Source organism: Falco cherrug, chromosome 1, assembly GCF_023634085.1.
Source record: "Falco cherrug isolate bFalChe1 chromosome 1, bFalChe1.pri, whole genome shotgun sequence".
NCBI classification, from domain to species: domain Eukaryota; kingdom Metazoa; phylum Chordata; class Aves; order Falconiformes; family Falconidae; genus Falco; species Falco cherrug.
Window position 1 is genome coordinate 13607685 of NC_073697.1, and position 12663 is coordinate 13620347.

At 37.3% G+C, this 12663-nt stretch overlaps 1 long non-coding RNA gene across 2 annotated transcripts in view; it reads right to left on the minus strand.

The window, feature by feature from the left end:
• LOC129734456 (uncharacterized) overlaps positions 1–12663 on the minus strand; it is a 120126-nt gene that overhangs the window by 91343 nt on the left and 16120 nt on the right. The window contains exon 2 of one of the 2 annotated variants that reach the window (XR_008730051.1): positions 8580–8643. The exons of the other annotated variant lie outside the window; for it this stretch is intronic. This is a non-coding gene — a long non-coding RNA (uncharacterized LOC129734456). The remainder of the gene's footprint in view (positions 1–8579; positions 8644–12663) is intronic. 2 annotated transcript variants of the gene reach the window in all.

Sequence of the window (12663 nt, forward strand, 5' to 3'; positions counted from 1 at the left end):
TGTATACTTTAAAGAAAAAACAAATCATAGGCATTATGCAAATCTATCACATTTCTCAGTTTGAAGTTCTTCTTCAGCAGTGGCAAGTTCTCGATGCCAGCAAGCTGTTTCTCTGGGGATTACAGTTTGAGCTCGTGTTTTAAAAAAGACCTCTCTTCCAGCAGATGAATTTTAAATGGCCAAATTTTCTAAATCCTTTCTGTAGGACCAGGTCTTCAGTAATCCATGACTTTATTATCCTGCTGCATCTCTTTCTTCCAATGCCTGGCAGAATTCTGTTCAGTGCCAAGTGAGCCTCCATGTGGCCATGGGGTTTCTCCAGCCCACTGGAGTCTTCCAAAAAGAGACCTTCAATATTTCTACTGTCTGCATAGTCACAAACATATATCTCTAATTACCCTTCATTAGTCAGATTTATCTTCTATCTTGATTTTTAGAGCCACAAGCTTCCACTGGTATACCGAATAGATATGTTATATTGAACTGGATTTACCATTTTGTCCAGCACATCTGTAAACATCTTTCCATTCCTCCAATATGTCAAAGTCTTGCATGACCTCCAGCCAGTATGCTTTTGGTCTACTCATGACGAAGCAGCACATTAAACAAAACAGGTTATCAGGCTTGGAAAAGAGGCTTATTGCAACTTAACAGTTCTTTCACCTTCCTTTCCCTTCCCACCCCCCACCCCTCAAAGTAAAACAGATTATTACCTTTACCACATGGTAATCCACATGGGTTACCTGGAGCTTCCAGTGACTCATTTTCTAACCATTAATAAGGGGGCGGGGAAGTCTCACAGGAAAATACAGAGCAGGTTTGTTTCTGAATACTCTTTCTTTTTAAAAGCCACTAAACATACTCCTTTAGATACCAAAAAACTAAGTATCCTACTAGAAACTGAAGCTAGAAAACTTTCGAACTGGAAATGTGCTTCAGTCACTGAAAAATATGAGAGTTTAGTTTTATATTCACAGCAAAACAATGCAGTTTTAACTTACAGATCTACAAAGGACAGAGGTACATAGTAAGAAAGTGCTGAATCTCAAATGGTGGGTTGTCACTTTTCTTAAGCAACAATAAAGAAAATCATGACAAAGCGTGAAAACAGCAGCCACAAATCTGTACGTCCATGCTCCCCACATGAAAAACAAAGTCAGACGCAATTTAGAATAAGAAACAATAGACAGAACTATCTCTGTCACTAGAAGATATTGATAGAAAAACAAGCTCTAGTTGCTAAGAGAGAATGTGAAATGAAAGAATGCACAGAATATAAGCAGCAAAGACAAGAAGTTGCAGTTTCTTATGGCATAGAAATAAAAAGTTAATACAACAACTCTGTTCTGGAACCTTAAAATAGATTTCTAACCAGCCCATGTAATACTAAAAATTCTTTGTTATTATACTATTTACAAGCTGCTTTGCTTAAAATCCAGAAAATTATGATGGAAAACTAATTTTGAATTTTGAAAGATATGAAATTATGAAAGTAATATATGAAATATTACTTTCGTCTTTCAAAAGAACAGAAACCTTTCAATCAGGTATTTTCTGAAGATATTTGGTCTTCATATTTTCATTAGCAAGAACAAGTATAATTCAAACATACCTGAAGTAAATATTAACATTTTTGTTCATTTCACATGGCCTTCAATCTCAGTTAACACAGTTTGTAATAACATTATATGACTTTTAAAGAAAAAGTCTATCATTCCTTGGAATCTTTTCCCTTAAACTCCTTAATGTATTAGCACCATAGAAGAACAGACAGTGGAGTAGCTGGTATACTGCTTTCTACTACCATATGATTTTTAAAAAAAATGGGGGAGGGCCAGTAAAGAAGAGGTTGCATATAACCATAACAGTACAAGTTTGGTTTTGCCAGCACTTGGCTTTATATACACAGAAGATACAGACAGGAACACTACCAAAACACTGTATGGATTCAATACCAAATCTATTTGGGTACTGAATCCAAAGTTTAGGGACACTCAGTTACTTGAGCATTCCCCCAGGTAAAGCCCCATATTCCTGCTGGAAAGCCAAATGTATGCAGATACCTTTATCAAAAAGCTTTGAGCCAGGTTATTTAAAACACTGAGCCTGCTCTCTGGATCCAGACTGTATCCCTGAAGCTTAAAACCTTAAAACCAAAGTTACAATTGCATCTTTTCAAGTACTAAAAATGACAGTTTCCATTACCTCCATAGCATCTAAGAGCTATCAGTTTCTTCACAGAAAGAATCTCACCTATTTTACAAAAAGAAAAACAAAAGCCAGTCATCTTCATTAATTTGCAATGCAACTCTGTCACCACTTCACTCCTCAGCAATACAGAAACGAATTAACTGCTACAAACACCAGAGGGAACACAGCTTCTGAAAGGGCAGAACAGAAATTCTCCCTGGGCATCAACTCCCTCCTTGAAGGAAGTTTGGCCCTACTGCAAACACTAACCTAACCCCTTTTCTTGTCTACTCAGCGTCACTTTTCTAGCCGGTATTTAATTTCAGGCCCAACATAAGCCACAGGTACTTCACCCTGCCGAAGTCTGAATAACTGGCCAGTAACATATAATCAGACAAGTCTAGTAAAACAAGAAATGCTGCTTTGACACACACTCGACTTCTTTAGAAGCTAAAATAATAATTCTCCTGTAAGTAATTCACATTTGGCTTCCAAATTATTTTTCAGCACATGGCAGAGCTTGGTTAGGCTTACCACATCACACACACACACACTTAACTTTGTACTAGCAACCTTGCTTCTTGTAATTTTAAGCATCATTTTAAATGCAGCTTAGTGTCCCACACACTGGCTATGTTCATAATGTACAGCTCAGCCAACTTCTGGTCTGTCTTTGACTACCTTTTCTTTACTATTAATTCCATATTTTTTTTCCCCTCAATATTCAATCACCTTTTTTTTCTTCCCAAAGTCTTCCCAAAGTTGCAACTAGATTAGAATACAAACTTGGCAGTATGTATTTCACAAAACCAATAAAAATAATGAAGTTCCACCCAGACATTCTGCTTAAACTGCTACTAGTTCTCTAACCAGAACCGTTACATACTCAGATCTAGTTCACTGGGGCAGGTACAACACAGTCAAATGACAGCCAGTAAAGAAGCTGCAAGTATGAATTGATGGAGTTAAAGGAAAAATGATTTACTGAAAACCTAAAGTAGGATTGATCATATAAAGGATTAGGGGGATATATAAAGACATGTGATACCTAAATTAATCCATCTGGGATTAAGAGACCAACTCACTGATAGGGTAATATTAGATGAATGACTGAAAAATCATTCTGGATTAAGCCTGAGATTAGACAGCAGGTAACTCTCAGCCTGATTGCATCTGCATTTTTTTCAGACACAATAGGAATGAACTTGTACCATTGTAAAACTTGTTTATTATGACTTTTATAAATTAAAAAAAAAAAAAAACACCAAAAAAAACCCCCCAAAAAACCCCAAACCAACACTGAACAACCTATTCAACTGCAAATGGCCCTTGTGCCAAAGGAAGAAAGTGTGAAGTCTAGATGTGTATCCTTAAATGGAAACTAATGAGGATTACTGGTAAAACCTCAAGACTTCCTAATCACTTTAGCAGTTTTTGTATGTATTACAGCAATTTTTACCACAGCCTATAGAGAATAAGAAAATAGTATATCCTCAGAGGAGAAGAAACACTAAAGCATCAAGTTCTGCAGTTGAAGAAGAAAAAGACAAGCTAGCGCCAAAATAAAATAGATATGGAAAGATATTAATTCAGTGCTCTCATAGGGACACAAAACCAAAGAGCTCCTAGGAAAAATAAAAGAATGGAGATAATGGAGGAGTTATTTACAAATATACTAAGTACAAACCCGTACATTCCTATGAGACTTATCAACAAGTAAGGTATAGATAGCTCAAGATTTCCTTTACAGCAGATCCCTGTAGATGCAGATAGGACCAAAATCATATCATGGGTTTTATTGTTGTTGGGCTTTTTGTGTGGAGTAAAAAAAAGAAAAGAAAAGAAAAAGGCACAGAGGAAACACAAAGCTGCCAGGCACTGTGCACTGTGTGACCAGAAACATCTAACAAATAAATTTAGTATGACGCTGCAATGGACACCTACAGTTACTTTCAAAGGATTTGTATTGATGAAGAATTAACACTAACACTATTAGCAGTCTTTTTAGAGCTAGCTTCAACTAAACCAGCAGTTTTTTCATGCAATAGGAGACCACACTGTTATCACAGACAGCACATATTTGTCACAGTTCTCTTTGGGCTGGTACATAACAAAGTTTATACTCCAGTGATGATTGTTCCGTAAGGTGAGACAGCTTTTAGATACCTCTCAAAGGTTCCCCTTTACAAGCCAGGAGCAGCCTGAGCATAGAAAGAAAGAGAGCAGTGTGACTATACATAGCAATCAAGAATTACTTTTAAATAAAAAACAATGACACTCAACTACCTTACCTGAGCATAGTGTGTCAAGACACTGACTTCAAGAAACTAGTGTTGATTGTTTCTGCTTTTTGCCCCCCTCTTCCCTGAACTTTTATTTTCTGCAAAGCTTACTCTCTCCTTCTCAAACAGGCTTTGTTGAATTCAGCAGTAATTGTTAAATGGTAGTACTCCTAGTTACCACTCGTCCATACTTGCAGAAGGTACCACCCCCACAGCAAGGAGGACAAAAATAAAGATTTGCTGATCCTCAGCATTTGCTATTTAACACAAATGAGCACTGGTATCAACACAAACATCTGGCTGAGACCAGCAACAGCTGAAAAGCCAGAACATCATTTGCACTAACACCACAACAAATCAGCCAGGACAGTCACTTCCTCAGCCCCTTCATCAAGACACAGCAGGGCTCATCATCTGCTTTCTACTCTTATTTCCCATTCCCCTGTGCTAAGCCAGAGGGCAGGATCTCAGGATGTTCAATAATAAAACTTGGTTTTAATGCCTGAATGTTCCTTTTAAACATGGATGAATCATAATCCTTGAAGTTTATGGTTTTCCATACTTGCAAGACCACACCTGATGGGATTAATTCTTTGTAATAGCAAAGCTGACAACCACCATTAAGCAAATAAAAAAAAAAAAAATCACATAATCAAGCAGATAAATGTATGCAAATAAATAATTTCCTAAAACATAAAAGTACTCAGTGCTATGTCTAGAGGATGGCACAGTTTTATTTCTTAGCCTAAAGTTTAAGCAAAGCATTCAGAAACAAACAAATCTCTCTGACCACCTGGAGTACTGATTATTTAAGTCCAGCTGCTTCAGCATCTGTGTTTTCTCCTGCCAATCTTCTCCAGTCATGTTCTCTTTCACAAGAGTACCTAATCTGCCCCATTGAGTCTGATTACAGACTAGACATGACTAACTATAGACTGGTGTCATCCTGTTGGCAATAAAACAAATGATTCCTCAGCAGAGGTGTTTACAAGGTAGCTCTATATCAAGCTCCTCAAGACCTTGGTAGATAAAACAGACACTGGAAATCACAGCTAGATGGACGTTAGTGCTGTGATCCTGCAAATGCTTTGCCTTTCAATGACTGATCACTTAATCAATGGCTGTACAACTTCAGTTCACTTTTCCTTCTCTTACACCACAGTTCACCACACACATTTTAGTTAACTAGGAAAAGAAAGAAAAAAACCTAATCAGCCAATACATGGTATATTTGTGGAGCAAATGTTTCAGACTTATTAGAAAGGTTGATGACATACTGCATGAATTGTGAAACGGTGACCTCTGCTTACTCACAGGACTTTGATTTCAAAGGGACAAAATTCTGGTTCTACACGTCGAGCCTTGGAAGAACCACAGAAGTCTTGGACAGAGATTAGAGGCCTGACAGCCTGATTTATTCATTTTCCTAAAGAGCTGCAAAGACATTAGATGTGTCTGAATGCTCGTGCCTTCCAGAGGAAAAGTAATTTTCCATTTCCAGAATGAAAATGGCACTATAAGTGCCATGTTCTCTCACTTTGATGAAGAAATTCATTTCTGTACAGACTGCCCTGACTGGAAGGATAAGAACGGAATAGCTAACTAACAAACGCTTCTGGTCAGGAGACATGCAGAACCAGCAATTTATTTTCCTGCTCCTTACATTTCATTGCTGCTACCAACACAAATCAAACTGAGCTGAATGGATAATGGAGCAGAAAGCAACAACTGATCAACTTGCTCAAATTTTCTTCAGAAAACAAAAAGCTTATATCTAAGTATTATTGATAGAGAACACAAAAACACACCGGAGACTCAATCAAGTTTTATTAAAAGATTCCACCTAAAGAAAAAATGGAAGTTTAATTTTTAGAACATTTCTTAGTTAATTTAACGTTCTCAATAGAACATTCATACTGAGGTGAGCTACAATTTCACTTATATTGAAAAAATAATTAAAACTAAAATTGTGAGTTAAGTATCCTTCCACTGCTGCAGCGGAATCTGGTGAGTGTATTGAATTGTGCAGTATGTATTCTTAGCAGTAAGGACATCAAAAATACATACAGACAATGTAAGCTGTCTAAGAGCTTTCATGGACTCATCACTGTGGCAAGAAAGAAAGGGTTCTGGGTACCTACAGTTCAAAAGAAAAGGTGAAAAACTGTTAGTTTCACAGTGGCACAGCACCCTCTGAGGCTGGGATGAACATATGCATGACCGCTGGTGTTAAGAGGCTAAGAAATGAAGACTTGCCTCTCTTTAAGGGCATTAATTATGGCATCCTGGGCAAAAAATCTAACTCCAAGACAAATGCCTAGAATTTCCCATGTGGCTTCAGACAGATACTGTTCTTCCTCCCTTTGTCCTTAATGGTGGCTACTTAGTTCTGTTAAATGGCTGCTGCTTTTCACCCCAACATAGTAAAGATAAATAAAGTAATAAAAATCTAGCAACAGAAAAACTGACATCTACCAATGTATAGTTCAAATATCTGGTTGCACAGTGCTTGGAAGCATTTTGAAGAGAAGGGGAAAGGAGAGGAATAGTAGCTAAATTAAATATTTCACTTCTCTGTTCTGAGCTAATCCTTAAAAGAAGCCATAATGTGGCTGGTAGTAAACTAAACCCTTATCTTCTCAGCAACAAAATGGTCCTATATCCCCCTTCACCCCAGGGAGAGAGGTGCTGGAAGCCAATCTGAGCCTGAGAGAAGCAATTTACCCAAAGCACCTTATGCCTGGACTAATCTGACAGCACTGAGACTGTGAGGCATCAGCTCGAAACTGACATAAATTAGAACAATCCCAATTAAGCCTGAAGAGAGAAATGTAATAATTTAATCTTCTACTGTCCCAAAATCCAGTACCGTACTTCAGATCTTGCACTCTGGAGATGATGATCAGTGCTAGGACATCTATTTAGTTAACAGAAAAAGAGCGCTGAAGACAAAACACACCAGGTTTCTCAGTAACGCTGCTCTGCCTGCAGCAGTGCCAAACCGACTTGTCACAGAAGACAGCTGTGTCACCAGCTAGCATTTATCAGAGGGGGGGGACACTGTTCTAGGACACTTCATTTGTCTTAAGACACATTACCAGCATTTATGAAGTCTATTTACTCTAAACCAGAGCATTTAAAATTCAGAAAGGATACCTTACCTTCTAATACCTACTTTGCAGCAAGCATGCTCTACTACAATTTTTGCCATACCTGGCCAGAGCTGAGGTTGTCTCCTTTAGGTCTAATACTGTCTGGCAGTCAGTTTGCTGTTTTTATTACATGGCAGGCATCACTCAAGATGATTTTACTGAATGCTTTGTTCATTTATTTTGTTTGCATTTCTAAGTCTTCAGGTTAAGTGAAAGGCTAAGTACTGATTCAAACACACAGTCCATATCTATTTAAATATATGTCAAAATTTTGAAATGCTATCATACCAAAATGCTTCATTCAAATCCCTTATCCATAGGAAAGGAAATAAAAGGAAGCCTAGCTTGAGGTCAAATTTTACAGTCATTAAATGAGCACAGCTCCCACTGACAGCTGCATTGTCTCTCATTTTTCATTTCCATGGATGCTGATAAAACAATTAATAGATTTGACTGGTACTTTGCATATTAGAATTAAAGGAAGACAACCACAGTAAGAAGCAGTTAGAAAAAATACAACAGGAAGTTTTGACCCCTAGATCGTTGGCCCAGAAAAGTATAGTTTGCCTCATTTTATGTCATTACAGCACACAATGCCATGGTACCAATTCTGCCCCCTTCCTTTATCGGATCTGCTAACTGTGCTTTAAGGAGTGAAGAGCACCAGTTCATCAGCTGTTGCTGGAAGATACATACAGATTCCAACTCAGCACTGCACCTGATACAATTTTTTTTTTGTTAGTAAATCATGCATTTTAGTTACAGCATTCGAGAACAAATACACCGCTGTCCTGAATCCACTGATCACAGAACACACTTATTGCTCTTTTATTTCATATGGTGGAACTCAATACTTCCTGGAAAGGCTTTGCATGCTCTTCTGCCTTTCTTTTTCTGTCAGTGGCAAGAAGTGACAAAAGAAGATCAACTATTACAAACAAGAACTTGTTATCACCTTCTCATGGCACTGGCCCCAGACTAGGTGGATCCAGTATGGTCTGCCTTCTAGTACAGTCCACCTAGATTGGGGGAAAAGAAAGCAACACACCTTCATTTAAGAAAATACCAGCTTTAGCAAAAAAAGCACAAGTTAAGCATGAAATAAAAGATAATCTAATGGTAGTCACTATCTACAACATACACTTCCAAGTCTTCTGATATTCTCTAACAATCAAATTTTCATCAGTTCTTAGATTAACGCTTTCTCTACATCTAACAAATTATATACTACTAAACGTTACTAATATCCAAATGCCTTGCAACCACTCATCCTGTCCCAGTAGGACAAGAAATAAGTCTTAGTTTTACGGATTCAGGTTGCTTAATAAATATTACTTAATTTCAATCCTGTGTTGGATCAAAAAATTACCCCATTCTCTTCAATTGAAAAGGGTGCCCGATTTATTTTAATTACAATTTTTATTATGGCTTGCAGAAGATTTTTGTTAATAACAAGGCAATTTACTTGTAACTATCCAAAATAAACTGCATCTTATTGATAACCTATATAAAAATTTTAAAGCATTTAATATTTGAACGCCCTGTCTACATAGGACTACTTTTGACATGCAATTGAGAAAGGGTTTTGTTTGGGCTTTTCTTTTAAAAAACAGACAACAGCTATTTGTCATGGCCTCAAAGAAGTAGCACTTAAGTTCTACAAAGAAAAACAAAGGCAAAAAGTAGGGTAAATATAGAAATGTCTTTTTTTCCCTTGTTCTCACAGCTTTTCTGTCATTTTTCTGGTCTAAGAGTTTCTCAAACTGTCAAAAAGCTTGTGCAATCAACTTATTAGCAGCTGGCCTGCTTTCACCACCAAAACCAGGAGACAAGACACATAAAGAGATAGTTTAGATCAACTTTGTTACTTTTGATTTGATTTCCTTAGTCTAAAACACACAACCACACTTCAAATTCTCATCATCTTTCTCTCATCGCTGAATTAATAGGATTTCAGGAAAACAGCCTCAAAAAAAGAGGAAGAAACCAACAGAGACAGCAAAATGAACAAAAGAACTGTCACTTCACCTCCAGCTCTTCAGACTACCAGTGCCCGTCCTTTTCATCCTTACTAAAATATTCTCATCCTGATCCTTCATAACTACCCCCTGCCTCAATCATCCCTGGCTCTCATTAAAGGAACTACCTAATCTTTCTTCTCACAAAGCTAGATTTCCACCATTTCCAACAGAACCTTTCTCCAGAAAAAATTCTCTCTCCAAATCTTTCCCAGATAAACATGGTATTTTTTTCCAGAGGTATAAACTCTCTACAAGTCTAAAATACTCTTAAATAAGTTTATGTATTCCACAAAAAAAAAAAAAAATCCTAAACCATCCTCTAGCCAGCCACTCTATACTTTTGTATTGAAAAGAATTACACCTCCTTGCATTCAGTGTGAAGAACAGCATTACATTCTAGATTAAGACAGAACACTATCACTTTTAAGACACAAAGAGAAGAAATGTTGAACATATCATCTCAGCATATGGCAATATATAGTTCTAATCAGATCATTAAATAATTCTTAATGATAGTGTACTACAACTAAGCCAAAGAATAGGAAACTGGGCTGGTAAGCAGCTAGGCACACAAACAAAAGTGCCCCTGCGTGTCAGGGGTGGAGGCACAGGAGAACCAGAAGAAATCTCGCAAAAAAATCTTAAAAAAAAAGATATTCAAACCATAACTCACAGCAAGGCTTCTAATAAATCCACCAATGTATTCTGTTTTGAATACAGATGCAGATTTAAAACAGAAGACTAATTGAGGTTAATTCCTTGGTCTGATCTGAACCTTCTGTTCCAGTTAAGTCATCAACTATGACCAGCAAACTGCCCTGCAGAGTTAATTTCTTACAAGCATACATCTAAAGAGACAACTTTTCCACTATGTCCTACTTCTACTTACACACTTCTGTGAATGAAGAATAGAGCTGTAAAATATCAAGTGCCAGGGACAGACCAGCACAGAAGTATGAACTATGTCAATCCACAGAGTCTACTGTAGTGCTGACACAGATGAGAAATTTCAGCTTTGGTTTTCAGGATTAAGGTAATTTATAAATCTACAAATATGGATCTTCCTCTCTATTCATTCCAACATGATGTTTATTTAGATCCAATGTAATCTAACTTCTGGCAGACACATACAAAGGAAGATTTTATGCCTTATCCCTTAAGCAAAGGGTGATTAATAAGCACCAAAATTCCAAAGGAACTATGAGAGAGATCTTATCATCTCATCTGCAAAAATGACTGTAAGCTATTTCTTATGACACTGAATTAAACATTAATTTTCCTTAATATTACTCTTAACATTAAGAATCCTCACGTTTTAAATATTAAATCTACAACTAAAAGTAAGATCAGAAAATTACTTGAAAAAAAAAATGTGTTAGATAACTATGCCCTGGAATAATATGAATTTGAAGTTGAATCTAGTTGACATTGTCAAGAATCACTGCCCCACTGAGCTAGAAGAGAGACACATGCACATGCTCCGACCCAAAACACTTCCAATGTTATGTCAGAGAGGCACAGGGTAGTAGTACAACTAGATACAACAGAAAACTTGTTGTATACTGTTAAATTACTGTAAGCACAAGAGCAGAAGCTTCTTATGAGAATGCAGATTTCTTCCTTTTGGTTTCACAGGCACCTCTGGTACACCTGTTTTCTCCCTTGCTGCTCTTCTGGCACTGGCCTTTACATATGTTCATTCAAACGTAAGCACTCAGTTCTAGCTTCTTCCCCAACTACAGTAAAACAGTCAGTGACCAATAAATCTACACAGACCAGTAAAAATGCCAGTAATTTATGAAGTATTGCTGCTATTTGCAAATACCACATCACATATTCTGTAACGATTTAGGAAACCAAGTACAAGTAAAAACGTTCTTTCAAACTGAAGGCTAAAAGCATTACATTGATTCATTCTGAATTTTCAGGTTAACGGTGATTTTAAAGTTTTAGATTTGGCAGCTCTAGTTACAGTCCAGCCTCAAGCTCACACAAACACTTCAGCAATTGAGTGCTTCCCTGGGCAACCCAGCCATTACCGTTTCCATACACTTCCCATGTGCTAATGAGTATGTTCAGCTGGTAATGGTTGTTGCAGCCACAACGGTGCAATAACAGACAAGACAAGGCTTGCAGGCCAAGACAGCATCCACACCACTGTCAACTGCATAACCTGCAAATAGTGCTCACTTGATTGTACAAATGATGTACTGCTCCAGCTCACTCGGAGAAGAGTGATGATTGGGCAGACAAAAAAAAAAATTAATATTTTTTCTATTAATTTCTTTGAGTATTTTGAAAACACTGAAGTCCTGGACCTAGGATCATACCTACCGATACTATCCTCTGTATACAGAGCTTCAAGATCTCATCTGCCTCTTCTCCCTGATCATCTTTCTTGCCCTTAAAAAAAACATATGAGCAGCAAATTTCCCAACTGATGCTCTTATCCACTCACTTCTTATTCCTCAGCCTTATTTATTTTGAATAGTAAATTACAGGAGGAGGATGTCTGGTTTGATACTAATACCCCAACCACATATAGTATTATTTTATCCGGTGATGACATGCAGACTGGTAGGGACAGGGATGACAGACAATTAACTGGCCATACTGAATCCTCTAGGCAAATCCCTGGATAAATGGTAGAATAAAAATCATAGTAATGTTCTCCAGGTTCATTTGTCTGCTGATTAAAGCTATTCCCAGTGGAGTTGTGAGAAGATTGGATACTACAGGAGTTAGCAGGAAAAAAACAGATTCCCACTAATTTTGTAATACTTTCACCTTTGGTGAAACACAATAACCAAGAGGAAACGTGGCAAAAGATATTCTCAGATTTTTGTATTGTAGATTAAAAAAACTCTCTACGTTCCCCCCCTTCAAAAAAAACATTGGTCTTTTCCTTCTCACATTGTTCAATATTGCCTAGCTATTCATTCCAGATCACATGCAATACAAACCAGGGCTTCTTCAAGCTACAAAATTCTCAGCTTCACAGTTGTATAAATTCATCCC